The following is a 14,266-nucleotide window of genomic DNA, read 5'->3' on the forward strand; positions in this document are numbered from 1 at the left end:
ATGTTTGATATTGCAAAAGAGAAACAAGTAATCATATCTTTGACACAAATGCCAAGTTTTGGAAGATGATAATTCTCATGATGATAATTCTGGAGGAAAGTTTTGTAGCCCCCAAAGAAAAATTAATTCCAAATTTCAGCCATTTCGGTGTGATAATAAGGCTAAAACATTCAAAATACCAAAATTCAGAAGGAACTGTTCTATGAGGGCTATATCAAAACGTGGACCTATACTGACAAATTTCTGGGGGAAAGTTTTGTGTAGTCCCTAATATGCTAGACAGACGGCAGCGTTAATTTGCATTAAGATCTGCATTTAATTTTACCCTGACAGACTACAGTTTCATTTACGAAACAGCTGATTGCTGTTTTGTTGTTGTTTGCACTGTAATTATTTGTTTTCCTTGTGTCTCAGAGCATGAATATGCTCTCTCCCTCATATGAATATGGGCTCTCTTTTACGGTATTACCATATTCAAATATCTAAATGCAATATCTAAATGAAATTTTCTTTGATTTTGTGCATTAAGAATGTGGATAATGCACGAATTAATTTGAATTAAGACAGATAATGCAAATTAACGCCAAATTTCAGCCACTTCGGTGTGATAATGAGGCTAAAAACACAAAAATACCGAATATCGGGAGGTACCGTTCTACAGAGGCTATATAAAAACGTGGACCTGTACAGACAAATTTAGGGGGGAATGTTTTGTAGCCCATAGGAAGGATAAATACCAAATTTCACTTATTTTGGACCAAAATGTTTGGTAGGCTAAAATATCTAAAACCTTCAACTGAAATTAGGAAGGTGCCGTCCTATGGGGTCTACAACGAAACGTGGACCAATATAAAAATGTGTGGTAGAAATGTTTTAGCCTCTGGAAACACAAAATATTAAATTACAACCAATTCGGTGGTCAGATAGGACTAATTCAAACTGCCTTAAATTGACGCGTACTTTATAGCTAGCGTTATATATACAATTTTTTGGTAGACATGTGTTTTAGCCTCTGGCTGCGCAAAATAACAAATTACAACCAATTCGGTGGTCAAATGGGGCAAATATCCTCAAAGTTCCTTCAAACGTCGACGCGCCACGCGTCACTTTGTATGAGGGGCTTTACCAAAACATGGACCTATATAGCCATACGGACATGGATATATTGATGTAGAATTGCACGCTGATCAAGAATATATATAGTTTGATTCTTTCGAGGAGTTACAAACGGAATGACAAACGTAATATGCCCTCCATATTATGGCTCTGCCAAAAGGATAAATAAAGTACAACCAATAATGTTATATATTTCCCAATTTTAAAACGTGTTTTTAATTTTTAGAGATAAGATTTATATATTTGGTGTGTTGTGAGACATATAGTAAAAGTTTATGACGAACAATTTGGTAGTATATTTTGATCGGGGGTTTTTAACGATTTTCGAAAAAAGAATTAAAACGACCCCTTTGATGACCCGCAAGAGAGTTAATATATTGAACAAAAATATTCCCCATATTCTTCTAAGTAAAGTTGCCAAAGACTCTATATACCAAAAAGGATTCCGAGATATCTTAAATCTAATATATCGAAAACCAGTAAGGAAAGGATCAAAGTCGGGCGGGGCCGACTATATGATACCCTACACCACTCTGAATATGTAAAATATAAATCGGAGCTATATCCAGATCTAAACCGATTTTGATATAATTTGGCACATTTATTTCCAGACCGAATTCAGTCACACATTCCAAATATCATTGAAATCGGACTTATATTGCGTGTTTGGAGCAGCAAATACGCGAAATCGGCCGAAAATATATATGGGTGCTATATCCAAATCTGAATCGATTTCGATATAATTTAGCACATTTATTTCTAGACTGAATTCAGTCACACATTCCAAATTTCATCGAAATCGGAAATATATAGCGTGTTTGGTACAGAAAATACGTGAAATCGGCCGAAAATATATATGGGAGCTATATCCAAATCTGAACCGATTTCTATATAATTTAGCACACTTATTTCTAGACCAAATATAGTCAAACATTCCAAATTTCATTAAAATCGGACGTATATAGCGTGATTGGTGCAGCACATACGTGAAATCGGGCGAACATATATATGGGAGCTATATCCAAATCTGAACCGATTTCGATATAGCTTAGCACATTTATTTTTAGACCAAATTCAGTCACACATTCCAAATTTTATCGAAATCGGACATATATAGCGTGTGTGGTACAGAAAATACGTGAAATCGGCCAAAAATATATATGGGAGCTATATCCAAATCTGACCCGATTTCTATATAAATTGGCACACTTATTTGTAGACCGAATTCAGTCACACATTCAAAATTTCATCAAAATTGATCGTATATAGCGTGTTTGGTGCAGCCAATACGTGAAATCGGGCGAAAATATATATGGGAGCTATATCCAAATATGAACCGATTTTCACCAAAAGCAATAGCGTTCTTTCTATGGCTAAAAAAGTTGTAGTCCCCAATTTTCAGCTGAATCGGACAAAAAATGTACACGTCGCATTGCGAACAAAAATACATGGACAGACGGACGGTCATGCATAAATCGACTCAGAAAGTGATTATATGTATATCCCCAAAAGGAACTATGGGTCTATTTCGTTTCCTTTTGTATGTTACATACAAATGGACAAAGACATAATACCCCTTACCACTGTGTGGTGTAGGGTATAAAAACGCCGATGTACGTGTTTCATATTTTAAGCTCTACTTTCAAAATATTCTCAGTTTTCCTTGACATTTGTTTAGTGCCGCACAGTGTAATCGAAATATGTTTTCTTAGAGCCACTGTTTAATTAGATGAAATTGACAGAGAAACCGAATCTGTTCCATAAAAAAAAAAAGAAAACACCCATGGACATATTGGCGCTGAGGTATCGATGTAAGGCAAAATATCCTTCATCTAAGCAACATTCAAGAAAGGTTCCTTGTAATTCTGGTTATCCTTTCGTTTCGAGAGACACTGCTAATTATACCAGAAACATTCACTTTGAGAGAATATGGCAGAAGAAGTATTGACAACACTTTCAGTTTATTTTGTTTCTGTTTTTGTGTTTATCTTACAAGGTGTTTGTTCACTCTGATTCAAAAGTGGAGTATACTCATTAAAAGTTGGCTAAAAGTAAACTTGTGCCAGGCACGTGTGTCTCATCGACACGCACACACTAAGACATAACTGTCAGTTAGTTGAGTGTGTTTATTCCTTGGTCCTGAATAATTTGATCTCTGTTGCAGATATTGATTACACATCTTAAGTGGCTCTAATAATCTTGTTCTAGTCAATGAATCTATTGATGCTGAACGCATTGTGTTGGTTTCTTCCAACCTACAACATTGTTGTTGTTAGTGTTAATTAGTATTGTTTTAATCTGTGATTTTACTGAGAGTTTTCTTTTCATATATATAAAAATTAAATGCCGTTCGTTGGTAATGGCATCATTTTAGAGCGGCTGGACCGATTTTGATAATTCTTTTTTTGAAATGATCGTCATAACCCAATATAGGATTTTATAATATGCGGGAGAATTCGACTCACCCATTTTTTTTAACTTTTATAATTAGATCGTTTTAGGATAAAGACAGGGGACATGGACTATAATAAATCCTAAACAGCATCAATGGGCGAACAAATCCGACAGTCCGTGAGAGAAAAGAAAGGTTACAGACAAAATCTGTTGATAAATTTGAAATCCTCCTCGGTTCTACAATGGACCGAAGAAGTGAAGTAGAAAATACCTATTTTTGCATTGTCATGCATAAAGTCCATAAAAAGTTGTCATTAAAACTCATTACGCACAATGGTTCAGAAATCGATTTTCCTGGCCAAACCCCCCATTTTTATCTGTCACGTTTGTTAATTTCTATGTATGATTCGATAGTAAACATATTGAAACTAAGGAAAGTAAAAATAAGATCAAAACATTGGAAGGTGTGGGCGTGGCGTGCTCCTGAAGTCGAAAAATGTTTCCCAATTTAGGAAAATACGAAATTTTTGCAAATTTCCGGAGGAAGAAACAGTTATTTCTCAGAAACTATAAGATATATTGCGTTCATTGTTTTTTTGATAGGTAGGATTGTTGCTTTTAAGAGTCGTTTTAATAAATTACCGTCGCGTTTACACGATGTGAGCTATTTTATTTTTCCTCAGGTTCAAAATTTGAGTGAAATTACAAGTTTAGAGGACTAGAATTTTTAGGGAACAGCTTGGAACAAAGTTCCGTTTTCACAGAATGATGCCCGAGAGTGTCCTCTTTCAGTCCATATATACTTTTGTACCCGTCCAATTTTTTTTTAATCCTTTGTATTTTTATGTTTTATTTATAGGGGTTTGACCTTATTTAAATAGTTAGAACATATGAAAAACTCAAAAGCACTCATATGTTGATGCAAAAGATGAAAAAAACTAATTTTAAAGGTTGACCTTGAATTTCTCTGCAACCGCTGGGCCGAATTTGGTGACATTTAATGTGTCGGAAAGCTGAAAGTGTTATCTGTCGAACAATAGAAGAATTATATATCTCTATCCGTTCAAAAGTAACAGAGTTTTGACAGGAAAAAAACGATTCTGAACCACTGTGCGGCGGGCCAGCAACGCGGACCGGGGCCTGCTAGTAATCGATATTTTCTTGACATACTATTTGAACGGGTCTCTTTAAATCTTACACAGACGAATAAGCCAAAAACCAATAAAAATAGTTTCTCATGGGACTAGATAATGTTAATAAAGTTCCGTTTATATGGAGGCGAAATAAGAGTTAGATAGACGTATTAAATATAATTCTAGTAATTCATTTTAAGTCTTAAAAATCACAAAATTGTCAATGTTCCATTTTGGCAATATTTTCCTTTTGGTACTTGTTTTATATCAGCAAAACTCCGGAAACCCTAATCGTAGCGATATGAATATGGAAAATGGTCAAAATGGAAATAGAATTTGCTTATCTAAATATGGCTTCCTTCCGCCTGCACAGTTCGTGCTGTGCAATGTTATTGTTTTCGTTTTTTCATAATCAATAGAACAGAATCGAATAACCTTTCTACCTGTTATTCCTGTCAGACATTGTCTTATTGCCTGAGCAAACAGGTACCTGCCACATTTTTGTGAAACTGTTCTTATGGTTCAGTGTGTGATGTAACCTAATTTAAGAGAGTAAGTGATTGGAAATTAAGTATCTGTCAAATATTCATCATAATCACCGTTGTCCTCGTTCTAATCATCATCTGTTTTCTTCTAAGATTTTCAGTAGAAGCAGACTGAAGAGTAAAGGCGATATTAACGTGGCCGTATAGCGCCATAAGCCTACCTACTTAGCGGTGATTGCGGTTGACGCGACTTGCCTCTTTGTCAACAATGGCCAAATGAAACTAACAGCAATGCATTTCGATCCTCATCAGCACTAAACGCCAGGCATTAAAGGATCATTTTCCAACTCGTGTGAGTGTCAATGAAATTTAAGTTGCCTGAGTCGCGTCATTGAAACGAGTCCAAAATGTAGTGATCGGTCAAAAGAACACGACAAAAACATAACCGATTAAGGCTTCTGGTATTGCCTGCTGGCTGGAAATACTGTCGCCTCATATACACGAACACGAACAGTTGTGAATATGAAATTCGAGAAGGATCATAATGTCTTCAGATCGCTTGCAATTCATTCTTGTAGGCAGACACTGCAGTTTAGGTATGGCATCTACCAGGTACAACATAAGCGGATAAATGACGAAAGAAGACACGCTTAATGATAGCAGCAACATTCGTATTTGGACTCCAACAACAATTATTATCTAATTGCATGTCCGGGACATTGGCCAAGGACAAGGTATTAAGCACCACCGTGCACATGCGTATTAGCATTTGACATTTTACGCTGTCTCGTTTGTCTTATGCCAATGTTATGATTTATTATGTGGCGACATCATTCATTTGCCAAATGCGAACAATTCCAATTGGTCTGTGACAGTCATCGGTATTTCAAACTTAAACTTGAGACAAATGTCTGCTTTCTTCGGACATAGCTGTTATGACAGTTTGTTGGGATGAGTGGCTCTGTGTATGTGTGTCCGTGTGTCATTCTTTGTCCACGATATGGGATATGTTTAATGATGGAATTCAATGGCTACTTAACGTAGTTTCATTATGGACAGTCAAGTCTTATCGGATGATTTACTGCTTGTCATTTCCGAAAATTTACACTTGGAAAAATTTTGTTGTGATTTTAAGAGTTAAAACAAATCTTTTAAAGAATAACAAAAGTATAAAATATTTGTATGTATTATTTAAAAAAATAATCCAATAATTTAATTGTGGTTTCTTCAACATCAGACCAAGGATTTAATTTACGAGCGCCTAGAGAGAGAGAGAGAGAGCATATGACCGCAGCCCTGCCATGGCAATGAATGTTCTAAGAGATTTTAATGGGAATGAAAATATCTTTGGTCCATGGTCGGCAAGTTCACAAGGTTCCGACAACGGAATAAGGCTGATCGATATTGCAGCGGGGGAAAACCCCGGTATTGAGCAGCCCAAGGTTCGGACACCACGACGTACACAAGGCCACGTAAATATCACCAGATGGAAAACTTAGAAAGACGACAGTCACTTGTCCAGTGTGTTAGATATCCGATCGATTCGGACCATTTACTTGTAGCAGCCACCCATCCCTCATGCTGGAAGACGATATTCCTTGTCCCGGTAATTTGGATGTGTAGTTGCAAAGAATATCCCACTCTCTTCGATGCGCTGTAAAATCTATAAATGGAAACCAAAACCTGCACCTAAAAATCCATGGTACGATCAGCAGTGTCGTTATGCTATTGAAGAGAAGAACGCGGCCTTTAGAATCAACAAGAAGCGCCAAGAGAAACCAGTAAGGAAAGGATCAAAGTCGGGCGGGTCCGACTATATGACACCCTACACCACTGTGAATATGTAAACTATAAATCGGAGCTATATCCAGATCTTAACCGATTTCGATATAATTTGGCACATTTAAACACACATTCCAAATATCATTGAAATCGGACTTATATAGCGTGTTTGGTGCAGCAAATACGCGAAATCGGCCGAAAATATATGTATATGGGAGCTATATCCAAATCTGAACCGATTTCGATATAATTTGGCACATTTATTTCTAGACTGAATTCAGTCACACATTCCAAATTTCTTCGGAATCGGAAATATATAGCGTGTTTGGTACAGAAAATACGTGAAATCAGGAGAAAATATATATGGAAGCTATATCCAAATCTGAACCGATTTCGATATAATTTGGCACATTTAAAAATTATTTCCTGTTGCGCGAATGAATGACCTTTTGCCTATTAGTGACTAAAATAACTTTTATTCCATTTAAATATTGATAAAAGTCCCGCACAAACCACTTTTAATTTTTATGATATATAAAAAAAGCTATATATAATATAAAGTGATCTATATGTTAGAATGCGATAATAAAATTAGTAAGAAACAAACGGTTATGTCATTTTGGTTGTGTCGTGTGCCCCTATTATACCTGGTTTTCAGTTAAATATCTGCTTACAGTGACTTCACAAAATGGTCAAAAGTTCTGAAAACTAAAAACTTGAAAAGCTTTTTGTGCGGAAGCCTTTTTTACAGAATCTCCTTATAATTAAGATATTATGTAATCTTATATAGAAACTTATCACGCTATGATACAGGGATATGAGGTTGAAAAAATTCATAACCCTATTGCGTACCCAACGATCCGAATCTCAGTCTGCACGAGAAGGGAGACAAATCGATAATAGTGAAATCTTCACTCTACGCCAAATCGTAGAGAAGTCCCATGAAGAACAGATGGACACATACAACCTGTTCGTCGAACAGCCCAATAAGATCAAAGGTGTTCCTAGCCATGTCTGAGTTTGGTATTCCTGCAATCTTAAAATTGTTGCGGATGAAGTACCTGAAGGATGTACGGCATTGTCCATTTTGGAAGTGGATCTTATGTTGGATTTTTTAGTTGGACACCGTAAAATTTAGAGCATTTGAACCACTATGTGAGGAAACATGGACATTCACATGAAAAACCCTTCGGTAAAATGTCCAAAAATTTTGAACTTTTGTGGACTGATTTGTCCCATTTTTGAACATAAACTGAGTTTGGACAAAATCTCGTGTACCATTTTAGCGAATGTCTTTGATTTTGTATAGGGGAAGAACAGGATATAGTGGACCGATAAGCACCATCTTCGAACTTTATCTAAGATATGCAGAAATATTACGATATGCATAGTTTGAACCAACACAGTATCCGGTTCATGAGTTGTCCTACGCACCTGCCACTCACTAGTGGAGGTATGTGTTTTTTACAGCTTTCGTGTCATATTTTCAGGACTTCATCTAAAAAAACAACTAACCGTAGATCTATATTAAACATTCTAGTAAGATTTTTTACGCCGTGAGAAGCTCTCCTCAGCATAGCTAAAACATGCACCAAAAGTGAAAATATGTACATTTGGTTCAATTTTCGATTTATTTTCCTTACTAAAAATTTGAGTAATTTATGCAAGCTGTCCTTCATCAAACTAAGCCGACTAACATTTTATTTTCTCCCGGACCTTCTACACATACATACATATTTTCACTTCCTCCGCCTAATATCACTCGAAAAAAAGAAAACCAAATACTAAAAGTGACAAAAACTAACAAAGAACACAGACTCAAAGAAAATTAATTTTTAGACATGAAAAAGGTCATAAATTGTCTGTGTGGTTTGCCAAATTACGACATGTAATCACTTATGAATAAATTATCGACTTTAACAAGCAAAAAAAATCTAATGCCCACAGATACATATAGCACACATGTACAGACATGTATGTAAATAAGTCAACATTTGTTTTCCGGAACACACAGACACTGAAGTTTTGTTTTTGTTATCCTTCGTTTACCACATAATGTCAGACTGCTCATGAAAAGAAATTATCATGGTGTGTAAAAATATCCTTTCATGCTGAGTAGAAAATTAGTTTTTGGTTGATTACAAACTTTAATACACACAAAAACTAAGAACTATCAAAATGAATATTGGGTACACATTATGTAAAATTACATAACACAGCCAGCAGGAAAATTTTACCAAATAATGTGTTTCTAACCAATTATTAGAAGTTTGAAATATCTACTTATCAGACTGTTAATCCATTATATTAATATTTGTATGTTGTAGCTTTAAGAGACGTGAGATGTTGAGGCACGAACAAGCACGACAAGGACGAACAGACCAAATATATATTCTACGAGCGCTTAGAAGAAACATACGACGGTTGTCCTGCCCATGCTATTAAAATTATTCTAGGCGATTTTAATGCCAAATTTGGAAAGGAGAATATCTTTGGTCCAACAGTCTCCACAGTGAAATATCTGACATCGTTATGAGGCTGATAGACTTTGCAGCGGGAAAAAACATGGTAGTTAGCTGTACCAGATTTAAACATCTCGACATTCATAAGGGCACCTGGCTGTCTCCGGAAAACAAGAAATCAGATTGATCACGTACGTTCGTTCCGAGGAGTAAAGATAGGAGCAAACTGGGACCACTACCTTGTTGCAGCAAAGCTAAGTACCCGGTTAAACGTAGCGAATAAAGTACGAACAGCCACAACACGAAAGTTAGACATCGGTAAGCTGCAATCACAACAGATAGCCACAGCATATTCCACTCAACTGACCCAATTGCTTAATCAAAGCACTCCTCGCCCCGATGACATATCAGCACAATGGCAAAGTATTGCCCACTCCATGCAAACAGCCGCAAAATCCATACTTGGATACCAGAGACCTCCACCGAGGAATCCATGGTATGACCAGGAGTGTCGTGCTTCTATCGAAGAGAAAAATGTGGCATATAGGGCTAGTAGCGACGCGAGAGAAGAAGGAGAGAGGAGAAACATATTTTCCGCCGGAAAAAAGAGAGAAATGGAAAAGCGGGAGTTTAAAAAATTGAGATGTATAGGAGCCAGAATGAACTCCGAAAGTTCTACCAAAGAATAAAACATCAAACTGATGGCTTTGGCACAGGCACATCCTCCTGTTGAGACCAGCAAAGTAATTTGGTAACTTATACAGATAGTGTGCTCAGGACATGGAAAGAGCATATTTCCAAACTGTTGGTGTCCAATAGTAGACGAAGATACCAGAGATCCAATCCCAGAAGATGGTATTGAATGTATTCCACCCGGCCTAGATGGAGTAAAGACAGCAATAAACCGGCTGAAGAATAATTAGGTAGCAGGAGCCGATGGCCTACCAGCCGAGCTGTTTCAAACCGGAGGCGACACGCTGATAAGGTGTATGCATCAACTAGTTAGCACCATCTGGCCGGAAGAATGCGTACCCCGCAAAGCTCATTCGGCTTTGTAAGATGACTTAAGCTGATATTAGGTCCTCAGTTAAAATAGGAAAGAACCTCTCCGAACAATTCATTACCAAAAGAGGTTTCAGACAAGGAAACAGTCTTTCGTGTGACCTTTTCAACATCCTGCTAGAAAAGAATATGCGAGGTGCAAATGTCAAAAGAAATGGCACAATATACAGCAACAGCCACATGTTACTTGCTTATGCTGATGACATTGACATCATGGGACGATCAGTAAAGGAAGAAGGTCGAAGGAGAATCAGCAAAAGTGGGTCTGGCGGTTAACGGCGAAAAGGCAAAGTTGATGGTGTCGAGGCGCAATGCGTCCATACAGCTCGGACCAACAGTGGAAGTTGGATCCTATAATTTTGAGGTGGTAAAATACTTCGTCCGTCTACCTCGGCACAGCCATAAACACAACAAACAACATCAGTTGCGAAGATGAAGATGCTAATTTGGCTTATGTAAGCAGTTTAAAAACAAAGCCACATCTCGTCAAACAAAAACAACGCTTTACAAAACACTGATAGTACCCGTGCAAATGTATAGTTCCGAAGCCTGGGTGCTTGCGCAAGCAGAGCCTTGCACTGCCTTGCTTGGTGTGTCTTAATGGTGAATATCGACGTCTTATGAATCACGAGCTGTATCTGCTATGTATACAACGACATCAGTATAGATAAACGTATCGAGATGCAACGATTACGTTGGCTAGGCCATATCATAGGAGTGAGCGATGATGAACCCGCTAAAAAGGCGTATAAATACGGGCCACATGGCGGTACACGCAGAACTGGCAGGCAAAGGCCTTGATGGAGCAAACAAATGGAAAAAGAGATGGAAAGACGCGGTATTCCATAAAGCAAAGCAACAAACAGAGAGAAATGGAGATCTTTTCTTAGTTCGGCTTATGGAACAAATGTTCTGTAATGGGTCAGCTAAGAAGTAAATAAGAGATATTCAGGTGTCTGAATCAAGTCCGAAATTTTTACCCGAGAATAAAACTCCGATCTGATGCATTTTTGTGCCGACACATTCTCATGCAAATATGACGAAGATAAATGGTAACTGTGTCAGAGTTTAGCAAAGTGTTGGAATCAAATAGTGATAGGAACGAAGCTTTTCCAGAATCAATTAATACTGATAGCATAATGCATAAGCTAATTACCAAGATTTGGCGCATTCCCAACGACTGGAACTTTAGTATTTTATCGCGTTTAAAGTGCATTCCAATCAATGGTCCGAATGCGTTCTTTGATAAATTTGAAAAGCAAAGATCAACCAAAACGATATCCATGTGAGTGAAATATTAACGATGAATCTAGAGGTTTAAAAACTTTACTTCCAGATTTTAGCATCTCGACATTCATAAGGGCACCTGGCTGTCTTCAGACCAAAAAACAAGAAATCAAATTTATCACGTTGTAGCGTGTTAGATGTACGATTGTTCCGAGGAGCAAACATAGACTCGGAACACTACCTTGTTGCAGCAATTAAACCTTGTTGCGATCATGGCGGAATAAGAAGGTGTTACATCGATAACAATAATCGGACCATTTACCACACCAAACGCCAAAATAACGCATTACTGTGAATTGCTTGTTTACCTTTTGTATGTAATTTTATTCACAATAATCCATTTTGACAACTAATGTGATAGTCAGCTGTTTTTGCCGTTGTACCTGTATTATTAAACGTAGCAAATAAAGTATGAACAGATACAACAAGGAAGTTGGACATCGTTAAGTTGCAATCACAACAGATAGCTACAGCATATTCCACTAAACAGGTCCATAGCACTCCTCGTTCCGATAACAACACAGAGGCAAAATGTTGCCCACTCCATGAAACAGCAGCAAATTCCATACTTGAATACCACAGACATCTATCCAGGAACTCAAGCTATGACCAGGAGTGTCGTGCTACTACCGAAGAGAAAAAACGGCATATAGGACTTTACAATCAGTAGCAACGTGTAGTGCACGAGTGAGGTATCGAGAGAAAGGGAGAACCGTCTTTTCTGCAGGAAAAAGAGAAAAATGAAAAATCTGTAATGTGAGAAAATCGAGGTGTACAGGAGTCAAAATGATGTTCAAAAATTCTACCAAAGATTGAAACATCAAACTAATGGCCTAGGTACGGATACATTCTTCTGTAGAGGTGAGCAAGGTAATCTGGTTACAGATACATATAATGTGCTCAGGATATGGAAAGGTAATTTTTCCAAGCTGTTGGTATAATATATAATAATACTAGCTAGGACGATGAAGATACCACAGATCCTACCCCAGAAAATGATATTGAGTTTATGCCACCCGGTCAAGATAAGGTGAATCCATGGAGCCGATGGCTTGTCAGTCGTGCTGTTCAAAACTCGAGGCGACACGCTGATAAGGTGTATTCATCAGCTCGTTAGCACCATCTGACAGGAAGAACACGTGTCTGACGATTGCAAACTGAGAATCCTGTGGCCCGTCCAGAAGAAAGAAAATAAGACTGTGTGCTCTAACTACAGGGGTATAAGGTAGTGTGAGGGATATTGTGTGAAGGACTAAAGCCTGTGGTCAATGAAATAATTAGTTCATACCAATGCGGATTTAATCATTATAGCTTATTTTCCTTGCGGCAAATCCTTGAAAAGACCCAGGAGATGGAATTTCGTCCAAACATACTTGGGGTCTAAAACCAATATTTCGATGAGGCATAATTTAGGTCGTAACCTAAAGGCTAAGATAGAAGCTTTTAACACGAAAAATGTTTTGTTCACTTAACTTTGAGTAAATGAGCAAGATGTCATACACGTACACAATTATTTTTGTTTGATGCCTGAGACTTATTCTCGTGCCATATTTTGTATAGAATGACTCGCATTATGTATATTGTTTTATCACTGAGACGGGTCACAGTGGTGACAATATTTTAAATAGTCGAAGACAATCCGTTCGCCATAAAGTAATTTGCAGCTTCTTAAAAATTAAATTTTATCTACTGCGTCGTAAAACTCCCACTTTTCAGATCCAATTACAGATTTAGATTTAATTTTCTAAATATAGAATTGTATTTGGAGACCAAAAATTTCACAGTTCGTTAAAAGAAACCAAAGTGTTGACAATATAACCGGTGGCGCCAGTTGAGCCAATGATTACTGCAAGGGCATTTACTGAATGAAAAGAAACCACTTTTCAAAAAATATGTTCTCGAACGGATTGTTGTAATTCGAAACTGAACTGATGTGTTTGAGAATGGGGTATATGGTCAGCAAACTAGAACAGAACACAGTATCATCTGCTGTGCTGCTGTTTCCAACCGTTCAAAGACATACGGTAGGCAATTGGCAGACATCGATGGAATGAGATGTATCTCAAGTGGATATCAATCAACAATGCTTAAAAGAGACGAGAAGTGATGTAAAATGTAAAAGGGTCCTTGAGCTGTTTGTTACAGCTTTTATCCTTGTTTTTGGTTCTGCCACTTTTGTTGCTGCTGTTTCTGGAGTTGAGTGCTAACATATTTTATGTTGTTTGGTTTGGTTTTGTTCCCTCTTCTCCTCGCCTTCCCATATTTATTACAATTTCCACACTTTTGATTTCATTATGCTCTGCTCGTCAGTGCGGCTATCGATGAATTATCGTCATTTGCAGTTGTTTTTAATTCGTTCAATCTGGTTGAAGGTGGTGGTGGTGACAGGATCAGAGCAACAGAACGGCGACGCGTGTTATCCTTTTTCAGTTTTTGTTGGTTGTCCCTCCTGATATGAGTGCAGCAGGCTGATGTTATTGTGGTTGCATCGTTGTTGTTGAGTTAAGTGTTGCTAGTGCTTGTTGCCGTTTTTGGTATTGATGAC

The sequence above is a fragment of the Musca autumnalis genome, unplaced genomic scaffold, assembly GCF_047663935.1.
Source record: "Musca autumnalis isolate F117 unplaced genomic scaffold, ASM4766393v1 scaffold_2, whole genome shotgun sequence".
Taxonomy (NCBI): domain Eukaryota; kingdom Metazoa; phylum Arthropoda; class Insecta; order Diptera; family Muscidae; genus Musca; species Musca autumnalis.